Raw genomic sequence first — 12,379 nt, 5'->3', positions numbered from 1 at the left:
GCCCTTAATTTCCATAAGCAACACTACTTCTCTACTCTTATCTCTAATCTCTCTTCAAACCCAAAACATTTGTTCTCCACTTTCAATACTCTTCTCCGCCCTCCCTCACCTCCTAATACAACTTCTCTGTCAGCTTAAGACTTTGCCAACCACTTCAATAACAAAATCAACTCCATCAGAAATGAAATCAGCTCTCAACATAATTCCATTCTCTCACCCCCTCAAATGCTCTCAATCAACCATAACCCACATAACCTTAAACTTAGCTCATTCTCCCCTGTTACTGAGGAAGAGGTTTCGGCACTTATACTGCTTTCTCACCTCACTACCTGTCCCCTTGACCTTATCCCCTCACAGCTACTCCCCTCCCTCTTTGCCACCCTTACCCCTATACTCACACACACTTTCAACCTCTCCTTCAGCACCGGTATATTTCCCTCATCGCTGAAACATGCACTGGTCACACCTATCCTCAAAAAACCTTCCCTTGATCCTACCTTCCCATCCAACTACCGCCCTATTTCCCTCTTGCATCAAATCTTCTCGAAAAACTAGCTTATGCATGCCTATCCCATTTCCTTACAATAAACTCCCTCCTTGACCCATTGCAATCTGGATTTCGTCCCCATCACTCCACAGAAACAGCAATTGTTAAGGTTACCAACGACCTACTCACAGCAAAATCAAAAGGCCACTTCTCTCTGCTTATTCGCCTTGATCTGTCTGCAGCCTTTGACACTGTTGACCACCCTCTTGCTCCAAACCCTCCAATCCTTCGTCATATGTGACACAGCCCTCTCGTGGCTCTCTTCCTACCTGTCAAACCGTACCTTTAGTGTAGCCTTCTCTGGGGCCTCCTCTGCCCCGTTACCACTTTCTGTCGGAGTACCGCAAGGCTCTGTCCTTGGTCCCCTTCTCTTCTCAATCTACACCTCATCACTAGGTTCCCTAATAAAGTCCCATGGTTTACAATATCATTTGTATGCCGACAACACCCAAATCTACTTCTCTGCACCAGACCTTTCTCCTTCCTTTCTAACCCGTGTCACTAACTGTCTTTCTCACATCTCCAACTGGATGTCCTCTCACTACCTCAAGCTAAATCTCTCCAAAACTGAGCTCCTTATTTTCCCCCCTTCTTCAAAACTCTCCACCCCAATCTCTCTATAACTGTCGACAACTCCATCATTACCCCTACCAAGCATGTCCGATGTCTCAGGGTCACATTTGACTCAGATCTTTCTTTCACTCCTCACATTCAGTCTTTGGCTAAGCCTGCCACTTCCACCTTAAAAACATCTCTAAAATTAGACACTTCCTTACACAAGATACAACTAAGATTTTAATCCACTCTCTCATCCTCTCCCGCCTCGATTACTGCAACTCTGTCCTCTCTGGTCTCCCCACCTACCGCCTAGCTCCATTACAATCCTTAATGAATGCCTCTGCCAGACTCATCTTCCTTACAATTCGCTCTTCATTTGCTGCACCTCTCTGCCAATCTCTTCACTGGCTTCCTCTTGCCTCCAGGATCAAACACAAAATTCTCACTCTGACATACAAAGCCCTCAACTGCACTGCTCCCCCCTATATCTCGGACCTTGTCTCCAGATACTCTCCCTCCCGTCCCCTTCGCTCTGCTCACGATCTCCTACTCTCCTCCTCTTGTCACCTCATCACACTCCCGTTTACAGGACTTCTCCAGACTGGCTCCCATCTTGTGGAACTCTCTGCCTCGCTCCACAAGACTCTCTTCTAGTTTTAAAAGCTTCAAGTGCTCCCTAAAGACTCAATGATGAAGAATAGGGGGCGGATCGAACATCGCATATGTTCGCCTGCCATTGCGAACACGAACAAGCTATGTTCGCCGGGAACTATTCACCGGCGGATAATTCGCGGCATCACTACTCCACAAGACTCTCCCCTAGTTTTGTAAGCTTCAAGCGCTCCCTAAAGACTGTACTGTTCAGGGATGCATACAACCTACGCTAACCTTTCTTTATACCAGTTCCTCTCCTCCATTGCTATCCCCAGAACCCCCCTAGCATGTAAGCTTAAGAGTCCAGCTGTTTGTTGATCACCTTCTCAAGATCTGACTACAACAGTGCAACTCTTGGCAGGGCCCTCTACCCATTTGATCCCTATAACTGTTTTTTTGTACTCCGCCTTTGTTAATAGCACTGCGGAATCTGTTGGCACTCTACAAATAACCGATAATAATAATAATTGGATTTACCCTTAAGTTTTTTATCCTGAGGCAAAAAAACTCCTTTCCCCCCAGTAACAGTTGAAATAATAGAATCCAACTGAGAACCAAATAAATTATTACCATGGAAAGAAAGAGATAGTAATCTAGACTTAGATGTCATATCAGCATTTCAAGATTTAAGCCATAAAGTTCTTCTAGCTAAAATAACTAAAGACATGGATCTAACATCAATTTTGATAATATCAAAAATGGCATCACAAATAAAATGATTAGCATGTTGCAGTAAGTGAATAATGCAAGATATGTCAGAATCCAATTCTTGTTGCGCTAAATTCTCCAACCAAAAAGTTGAAGCAGCTGCAACATCAGCCAAAGTAATTGCAGGCCTAAGAAGATGACCTGAAAATAAATAGGCTTTCCTTAGATAAGATTCAAGCTTCCTATCTAAAGGATCTTTAAAGGAAGTACTATCTTCCATAGGAATAGTGGTTCGTTTAGCAAGAGTAGAAATAGCCCCATCAACTTTGGGGATCTTTTCCCAAAACTCTATTGCAATCGCTGGTAAAGGATACAATTTTTTAAACCTTGCAGAAGGATTAAAAGGAGTACCTAGCTTATTCCATTCCTTAGAAATCATGTCAGAAATAGCATCAGGAATAGGAAAAACCTCCGGAAGTAACCACAGTAGGTTTAAAAACAGCATTTAAACATTTACTAGTTTTAATATCAAGAGGACTAGCTTCCTCAATATCCAAAGTAATTAACACTTCTTTTAACAAAGAACGCATATACTCTATTTTAAATAAATAAGTAGATTTGTCAGTGTCAACGTCTGAGGAAGGATCTTCTGAATCAGATAGATCCTCATCAGAGGTGGATAATTCATTATGTTGTCAGTCATTAGAAATTTCATCAACTGAATGAGAAGTTTTAAAAGACCTCTTACGCTTATTAGAAGGTGGAAATGGAGACAAAGCCTTCTGAATAGAATCAGTAACACATTCTCTAAAATTCATAGGTATATCATGTACATTAGAAGTTGAAGGAACTGCAACCGGCAATGTACTATTACAGATGGACACTTTATCTGCATGTAATAGTTTATCATGACAACTAATACAAATTACATTAGGAGATATAGGGGGGTAGTTATCAAGCCGTCAACCTCAAATACGCTGGAATTCCGCAGCGTATTTGTGGCGAGGCTGATTCGCCTTAGTTATCAAAGGCTCGAGACCGGGAAAAGTAGAATTTGGTGACGTAAACTTCGATCCGCCGGACTCAGTCCGACACAGATCGATTCTTACGTCACTCCAGATGTTCCGCACACAAGTGCGGCACAATCTGACTACTTTTGCTAGTTATCAAATGACTAGCAGGTACGCTCGGCACTTTTACGGCCCAGCGTACCTGGTTTTCAAACCGCCACCCCTGGAGGCGGCGGATCCCATAGGAATCAATGGGAGTCTGACCATAGCGAAAGTTCATGTTCGCTGCTGCCAGATATCCCATTGATTTCTATGGGAGCTGTCTGCACCTAACACCCTAACATGTACCCCGAGTCTAAACACCACTAATCTGCCCCCCCTACACCGCCGCAACTAAATAAAGTTATTACCACCTAAACCGCTGCTCCCGGAGCCCACCGCAAGCTACTCTATACATATTAACCCCTAAACCGCCGCTCCCGGAGCCCACCGCAACTATAATAAATATATTAACCCTTAAACCACCGCTCCCTTAACCCGCCGCAACCTATATTAAACTTATTAACCCCTAATCTGCCCCCCCTACACCGTCGCCACCTATAATAAATTTATTAACCCCTATCCTGCCCCCTACTATGCCGCCGCCACTGTAATAAAATTATTAACCCCTAAACCTAAGTCTAACACTAACCCCAACGCACCCCTAACTTAAATATTAATTAAATAAATCTAAATAATATTTTTATTATTAACTAAATGAATCCTATTTAAAACTAAATACCTTTAAAATAAACCCTAATATAGCTACAATATAAATAAAAATTATATTGTAGCTATCTTAGGATTTATTTTTATTTTACAGGCAACTTTCAATTTATTTTAACTAGGTACAATAGCTATTAAATAGTTATTAATAATTTAATAGCTACCTAGCTAAAATAAAGAGAAATTTACCTGTAAAATAAAAACTAACCTAAGTTACAATTACACCTAACACTACACTATACTTTAATAAATTATTCCTATTTAAAACTAAATACTTACCTGTAAAATAAACCCTAATATAGCTACAATATAAATAATAATTATATTGTAGCTATCTTAGGATTTATATTTATTTTACAGGTAACTTTGTATTTATTTTAGCTAGTTAGAATAGTTATTAAATAGTTATTAACTATTTAATAACTACACCTAGCTAAAAGAAATACAAAATTACCTGTAAAATAAATCCTAACCTAAGTTACAATTAAACCTAATACTATACTATCATTAAATTAATTAAATAAACTACCTACAAATAACTACAATTAAATACAATTACATAAACTAACAAGTACAAAAAAAAAAAAGCTGTTACAAAAAATAAAAAACTAAGTTACAAACATTTTAAAAATATTACAACAATTTTAAGCTACTTACACCTAATCTAAGACCCCTAATAAAATAACAAACCCCCCCAAAATAAAAAAATGCCCTACCCTATTCTAAATTAAATAAAGTTCTAAGCTCTTTTACCTTACCAGCCCTTAAAAGGGCCATTTGTGGGGGCATGCCCCAAAAAGTTCAGCTCTTTTGCCTGTAAAAGAAAAATACAACCCCCCCAACATTAAAACCCACCACCCACATACCCCTAATCTAACCCAAACCCCCCTTACAAAAACCTAACACTAATCCCCTGAAGATCATCCTACCTTGAGTCGTCTTCACTCAGCCGAGCAGCGATGGAACCGAAGTGGACATCCGGAGCGGAAGAAGTTAATCCTCCAAGCGGCGCTGAAGAAATCTTCCATCCGATGAAGTCATCATCCAGGCGGCGCTGAAGAAGTCTTCGATCCGGGCGATGTCATCTTCCAAGAGGCGCTGAAGAGGTCTTCTATCCGGGCGATGTCATCTTCCAAGCCGGGTCTTGAATTTTCCTCCTGCCGACGCGGAACATCCTTCTTCACCGACGGACTACGACGAATGAAGGCTCCTTTAAGGGACGTCATCCAAGATGGCGTCCCCTCAATTCCGATTGGCTGATAGGATTCTATCAGCCAATCGGAATTAAGGTAGGAAAATTCTGATTGGCTGATGGAATCAGCCAATCAGATTGAGCTCGCATTCTATTGGCTGATCGGAACAGCCAATAGAATGCGAGCTCAATCTGATTCCTACCTTAATTCCGGTTGGCTGATAGAATCCTATCAGCCAATCGGAATTGAGGGGACGCCATCTTGGATGACGTCCCTTAAAGGAGCCTTCATTCGTCGTAGTCCGTCGGTGAAGAAGGATGTTCCGCGTCGGCGGGAGGAAGATTCAAGACCCGGCTTGGAAGATGACATCGCCCGGATAGAAGACCTCTTCAGCGCCTCTTGGAAGATGACATCGCCCGGATCGAAGACTTCTTCAGCGCCGCCTGGATGATGACTTCATCGGATGGAAGATTTCTTCAGCGCCGCTTGGAGGATTAACTTCTTCCGCTCCGGATGTCCACTTCGGTTCCATCGCTGCTCGGCTGAGTGAAGACAACTCAAGGTAGGATGATCTTCAGGGGATTAGTGTTAGGTTTTTGTAAGGGGGGTTTGGGTTAGATTAGGGGTATGTGGGTGGTGGGTTTTAATGTTGGGGGGGCGGTTGTATTTTTCTTTTACAGGCAAAAGAGCTGAACTTTTTGGGGCATGCCCCCACAAATGGCCCTTTTAAGGGCTGGTAAGGTAAAAGAGCTTTGAACTTTATTTAATTTAGAATAGGGTAGGGCATTTTTTTATTTTGGGGGGTTTGTTATTTTATTAGGGGGCTTAGATTAGGTGTAAGTAGCTTAAAATTGTTGTAATATTTTTAAAATGTTTGTAACTTAGTTTTTTATTTTTTGCAACTTAGCTTTTTTTATTTATTGTACTTTAGTTAGTTTATGTAATTGTATTTAATTGTAGTTATTTGTAGGTAGTTTATTTAATTAATTTAATGATAGTGTAGTATTAGGTTTAATTGTAACTTAGGTTAGGATTTATTTTACAGGTTTTTTGTAATTTAGGTAATTGTATTTAATTTATTTAATTGTATTTAATTTAGGTAATTTATTTAATTGTAGTGTAGTGTTAGGTGTTAGTTTAACTTAGGTTAGGTTTTATTTTACAGGTAAATTTGTATTTCTTTTAGCTAGGTAGTTATTAAATAGTTAATAACTATTTAATAACTATTCTAACTAGCTAAAATAAATACAAAGTTACCTGTAAAATAAATATAAATCCTAAGATAGCTACAATATAATTATTAATTACATTGTAGCTATCTTAGGGTTTATTTTACAGGTAAGTATTTAGTTTTAAATAGGAATAATTTAGTTAATAATAGAAATATTATTTTGCTTTATTTAATTAATATTTAAGTTAGGGGGGCGTTAGGGTTAGGGTTAGGGTTAGACTGAGGTTTAGGGGTTAATAATTTTATTACAGTGGCGGCGGTGTAGTGGGGGGCAGGATAGGGGTTAATAAATTTATTATAGGTGACGACGGTGTAGGGGGGGCAGGATAGGGGTTAATAGGTTTAATATAGGTTGCGGCGGGTTCAGGGAGCGGCGGTTTAGGGGTTAAACTATTTATTTAGTTGTGGCGAGGTGCGGGATCAGCAGGATAGGGGTTAATAATTTTATTATAGAGGGCGACGGTATAGGGGGGGCAGGATAGGGGTTACTAGGAGCGGCGGTTTAGGGGTTAATACATTTATCAGAGTTGCGGCAGGGTCAAGGAGCGGCGGTTTAGGGGTTAATACATTTATAAGACTTGCGGCAGGGTCTAGGAGCGGCGGTTTAGGGGTTAGTAACTTTATTGAGTTGCGGAAGGCTCCGGGGGCGCCGGTATACGGATAGAACAGTGCAGTTTAGTGTGAGTGCTTAGTGACGGGCTAGCAATAAAGCTGTGAAAAAGCCGAAGAGCAGCGAGATCGGATGAGTGATAACTCTCACAGTCCGCTGCTCATCGCCCCGCGGCTTTTTGACAGCTTTATTTGATAACTTAGGCGAACGTATTCAAGGTCCGTGGCGGTGAAGGTAGGCAAGCTTAGGCGGGCGTATTGGGCCGGCGAAGGCAGAAAAGTAGACACGTTGATAACTACCCCCCACAATCTCCACAATTTTACAACAAATGCACTTAGCTTTGGTAGAACCGATGTCAGGCAGCAAAGTTCCAGCAGATACTTCTGAGGCAGGATCAGATTGAGACATCTTGCAGAATGTAAAAGAAAAAACAACATATAAAGGAAAAATTATCAATTTTCTTATATGACAGTTTCAGGAATGGGAAAAAATGCAAATAGCATAGCCCTCTGACATAGAAAAAGGCAAGAGGCAAAAGCAATGGGGCAATAAATAATGAAAAAAAGTTTGGCGGCAAGTATGACGCACAACGTAACTGAAAAATTTTTTTGCGCCAACCATGTCCGGAAATGACACACTCGCGTCACTAACGACGCAACCCAGTGTGAACCCCTGCATCAACTACGACGCCGGAAATGACAAACTAGCATCAACGGACGTGCCTTTTCGCTCCAAAAAATTCTCACGCCAAGAATGACGCAATAAAGAGTAGCATTTAGCGCACCCGCGAGCCTAAGACAGCCCGCAATTTAAAACAAGTAGTAACATAGTAACATAGTAACATAGTAGATAAGGTTGAAAAAAGACTGAAGTCCATCAAGTTCAACCTATACAAATCTAAAATACTTACAAAAAGCTCCAGTTAAGCTTAAATAACCCCATTAAAATGTGACCCATTTAATACTAGCAATCATATCCATGAATTTTGTTTATATACAGAAATTTATCCAGACTATTTTTAAATGTATCTATTTTATTGGCATTCACTACCTCCTTTGGTAATGAGTTCCACAATTTTATTGCTCTTACAGTGAAAAAACGTTTCCGTTGCAGGAGATTAAATCTCCTTTCCTCCAACCTTAAATTATGACCTCTTGTCAAAAACAATTTTCTTGGAATAAACAGAGCTTCTGCCATCTCTGTATATGGGCCTTGAATATATTTATATAAAGTAATCATGTCACCTCTCAAGCGCCTTTTTTCTAAAGAAAACAGACCCAGTTTGGCTAGCCTCTCCTCATAGGTTAATTTCTCCAATCCCCTTATTAGCTTTGTGGCCCTTCTCTGAACTTTTTCTAGTTCTGCAATATCTTTTTTAGCAATTGGTCCCCAGAACTGCACTCCAAACTCAAGGTGAGGTCTTACCAGGGCTTTATATAATGACAGAATTATGCTTTCCTCCCTTGAATCAATGCCTCTTTTAATACATGCTAGTATCTTATTAGCCTTTGAAGCCGCTGCCCTGCATTGTGCACCCATCTTTAGCTTGTTATCTATTACTACTCCCAAATCCCTTTCCTCCTGTGTTTGGCTAAGTCTTGTCACATTTAAAAAATAACATAATTTATGTAAGAACTTACCTGATAAATTCATTTCTTTCATATTAGCAAGAGTCCATGAGCTAGTGACGTATGGGATATACATTCCTACCAGGAGGGGCAAAGTTTCCCAAACCTCAAAATGCCTATAAATACACCCCTCACCACACCCACAATTCAGTTTAACGAATAGCCAAGAAGTGGGGTGATAAAAAAAGTGTGAAAGCATATAAAATAAGGAATTGGAATAATTGTGCTTTATACAAAATCATAACCACCACAAAAAAAGGGCGGGCCTCATGGACTCTTGCTAATATGAAAGAAATGAATTTATCAGGTAAGTTCTTACATAAATTATGTTTTCTTTCATGTAATTAGCAAGAGTCCATGAGCTATTGACGTATGGGATAATGACTACCCAAGATGTGGATCTTTCCACACAAGAGTCACTAGAGAGGGAGGGAAAAAATAAAGACAGCCAATTCCTGCTGAAAATAATCCACACCCAAAAATAAAGTTTAACGAAAAACATAAGCAGAAGATTCAAACTGAAACCGCTGCCTGAAGTACTTTTCTACCAAAAACTGCTTCAGAAGAAGAAAATACATCAAAATGGTAGAATTTAGTAAAAGTATGCAAAGAGGACCAAGTTGCTGCTTTGCAAATCTGGTCAACCGAAGCTTCATTCCTAAACGCCCAGGAAGTAGAAACTGACCTAGTAGAATGAGCTGTAATTCTCTGAGGCGGAGTTTTACCCGACTCAACATAGGCAAGATGAATTAAAGATTTCAACCAAGATGCCAAAGAAATGGCAGAAGCTTTCTGGCCTTTTCTAGAACCGGAAAAGATAACAAATAAACTAGAAGTCTTACGGAAAGATTTCGTAGCTTCAACATAATATTTCAAAGCTCTAACAACATCCAAAGAATGCAACGATTTCTCCTTAGAATTCTTAGGATTAGGACATAATGAAGGAACCACAATTTCTCTACTAATGTTGTTGGAATTCACAACTTTAGGTAAAAATTCAAAAGAAGTTCACAACACCGCCTTATCCTGATGAAAAATCAGAAAAGGAGACTCACAAGAAAGAGCAGATAATTCAGAAACTCTTCTGGCAGAAGAGATGGCCAAAAGGAACAAAACTTTCCAAGAAAGTAATTTAATGTCCAATGAATGCATAGGTTCAAACGGAGGAGCTTGAAGAGCTCCCAGAACCAAATTCAAACTCCAAGGAGGAGAAATTGACTTAATAACAGGTTTTATACGAACCAAAGCTTGTACAAAACAATGAATATCAGGAAGAATAGCAATCTTTCTGTGAAAAAGAACAGAAAGAGCAGAGATTTGTCCTTTCAAAGAACTTGCGGACAAACCCTTATCTAAACCATCCTGAAGAAACTGTAAAATTCTCGGTATTCTAAAAGAATGCCAAGAAAAATGATAAGAAAGACACCAAGAAATATAAGTCTTCCAGACTCTATAATATATCTCTCGAGATACAGATTTACGAGCCTGTAACATAGTATTAATCACAGAGTCAGAGAAACCTCTTTGACCAAGAATCAAGCGTTCAATCTCCATACCTTTAAATTTAAGGATTTCAGATCCTGATGGAAAAAAGGACCTTGTGACAGAAGGTCTGGTCTTAATGGAAGAGTCCACGGTTGGCAAGAGGCCATCCGGACAAGATCCGCATACCAAAACCTGTGAGGCCATGCCGGAGCTACCAGCAGAACAAACGAGCATTCCTTCAGAATCTTGGAGATTACTCTTGGAAGAAGAACTAGAGGCGGAAAGATATAGGCAGGATGATACTTCCAAGGAAGTGATAATGCATCCACTGCCTCCGCCTGAGGATCCCGGGATCTGGACAGATACCTGGGAAGTTTCTTGTTTAGATGGGACGCCATCAGATCTATTTCTGGAAGTTCCCACATTTGAACAATCTGAAGAAATACCTCTGGGTGAAGAGACCATTCGCCCGGATGCAACGTTTGGCGATTGAGATAATCCGCTTCCCAATTGTCTACACCTGGGATATGAACCGCAGAGATTAGACAGGAGCTGGATTCCGCCCAAACCAAAATTCGAGATACTTCTTTCATAGCCAGAGGACTGTGAGTCCCTCCTTGATGATTGATGTATGCCACAGTTGTGACATTGTCTGTCTGAAAACAAATGAACGATTCTCTCTTCAGAAGAGGCCAAAACTGAAGAGCTCTGAAAATTCCACGGAGTTCCAAAATATTGATCGGTAATCTCACCTCCTGAGATTCCCAAACTCCTTGTGCCGTCAGAGATCCCCACACAGCTCCCCAACCTGTGAGACTTGCATCTGTTGAAATTACAGTCCAGGTCGGAAGCACAAAAGAAGCCCCCTGCATTAAACGATGGTGATCTGTCCACCATGTTAGAGAGTGTCGAACAATCGGTTTTAAAGATATTAATTGAGATATCTTCGTGTAATCCTTGCACCATTGCTTCAGCATACAGAGCTGAAGAGGTCGCATGTGAAAACGAGCAAAGGGGATCGCGTCCGATGCAGCAGTCATAAGACCTAGAATTTCCATGCATAAGGCTACCGAAGGGAATGATTGTGACTGAAGGTTTCGACAAGCTGAAATCAATTTTAGACGTCTCTTGTCTGTTAAAGACAGAGTCATGGACACTGAATCCATCTGGAAACCCAGAAAGGTTACCCTTGTCTGAGGAATCAAAGAACTTTTTGGTAAATTGATCCTCCAACCATGATCTTGAAGAAACAACACAAGTCGATTCGTATGAGATTCTGCTAAATGTAAAGACTGAGCAAGTACCAAGATATCGTCCAAATAAGGAAATACCACAATACCCTGTTCTCTGATTACAGACAGAAGGGCACCGAGAACCTTTGTAAAAATTCTTGGAGCTGTAGCTAGGCCAAACGGCAGAGCCACAAACTGGTAATGCTTGTCCAGAAAAGAGAATCTCAGGAACTGATAATGATCTGGATGAATCGGAATATGCAGATATGCATCCTGTAAATCTATTGTGGACATATAATTCCCTTGCTGAACAAAAGGCAAGATAGTCCTTACAGTTACCATCTTGAACGTTGGTATTCTTACATAACGATTCAATATTTTTAGATCCAGAACTGGTCTGAAGGAATTCTCCTTCTTTGGTACAATGAAGAGATTTGAATAAAACCCCATCCCCTGTTCCGGAACTGGAACTGGCATAATTACTCCAGCCAACTCTAGATCTGAAACACATTTCAGAAATGCTTGAGCTTTTACTGGATTTACTGGGACACGGGAAAGAAAAAATCTCTTTGCAGGAGGTCTCATCTTGAAACCAATTCTGTACCCTTCTGAAACAATACTCTGAATCCAAAGATTGTGAACAGAATTGAACCAAATTTCCTTGAAAAAACGTAACCTGCCCCCTACCAGCTGAGCTGGAATGAGGGCCGCACCTTCATGTGGACTTAGAAGCAGGCTTTGCCTTTCTAGCTGGCTTGGATTTATTCCAGACTGGAGATGGTTTCCAAACTGAAACTGCTCCTGAGGATGAAGGATCA

This window comes from Bombina bombina, chromosome 5 (genome assembly GCF_027579735.1).
Source record: "Bombina bombina isolate aBomBom1 chromosome 5, aBomBom1.pri, whole genome shotgun sequence".
Lineage (NCBI taxonomy): Eukaryota > Metazoa > Chordata > Amphibia > Anura > Bombinatoridae > Bombina > Bombina bombina.
The sequence above is the reverse complement of the archived record's forward strand: the minus strand, read 5'-3'. Positions refer to the sequence as shown.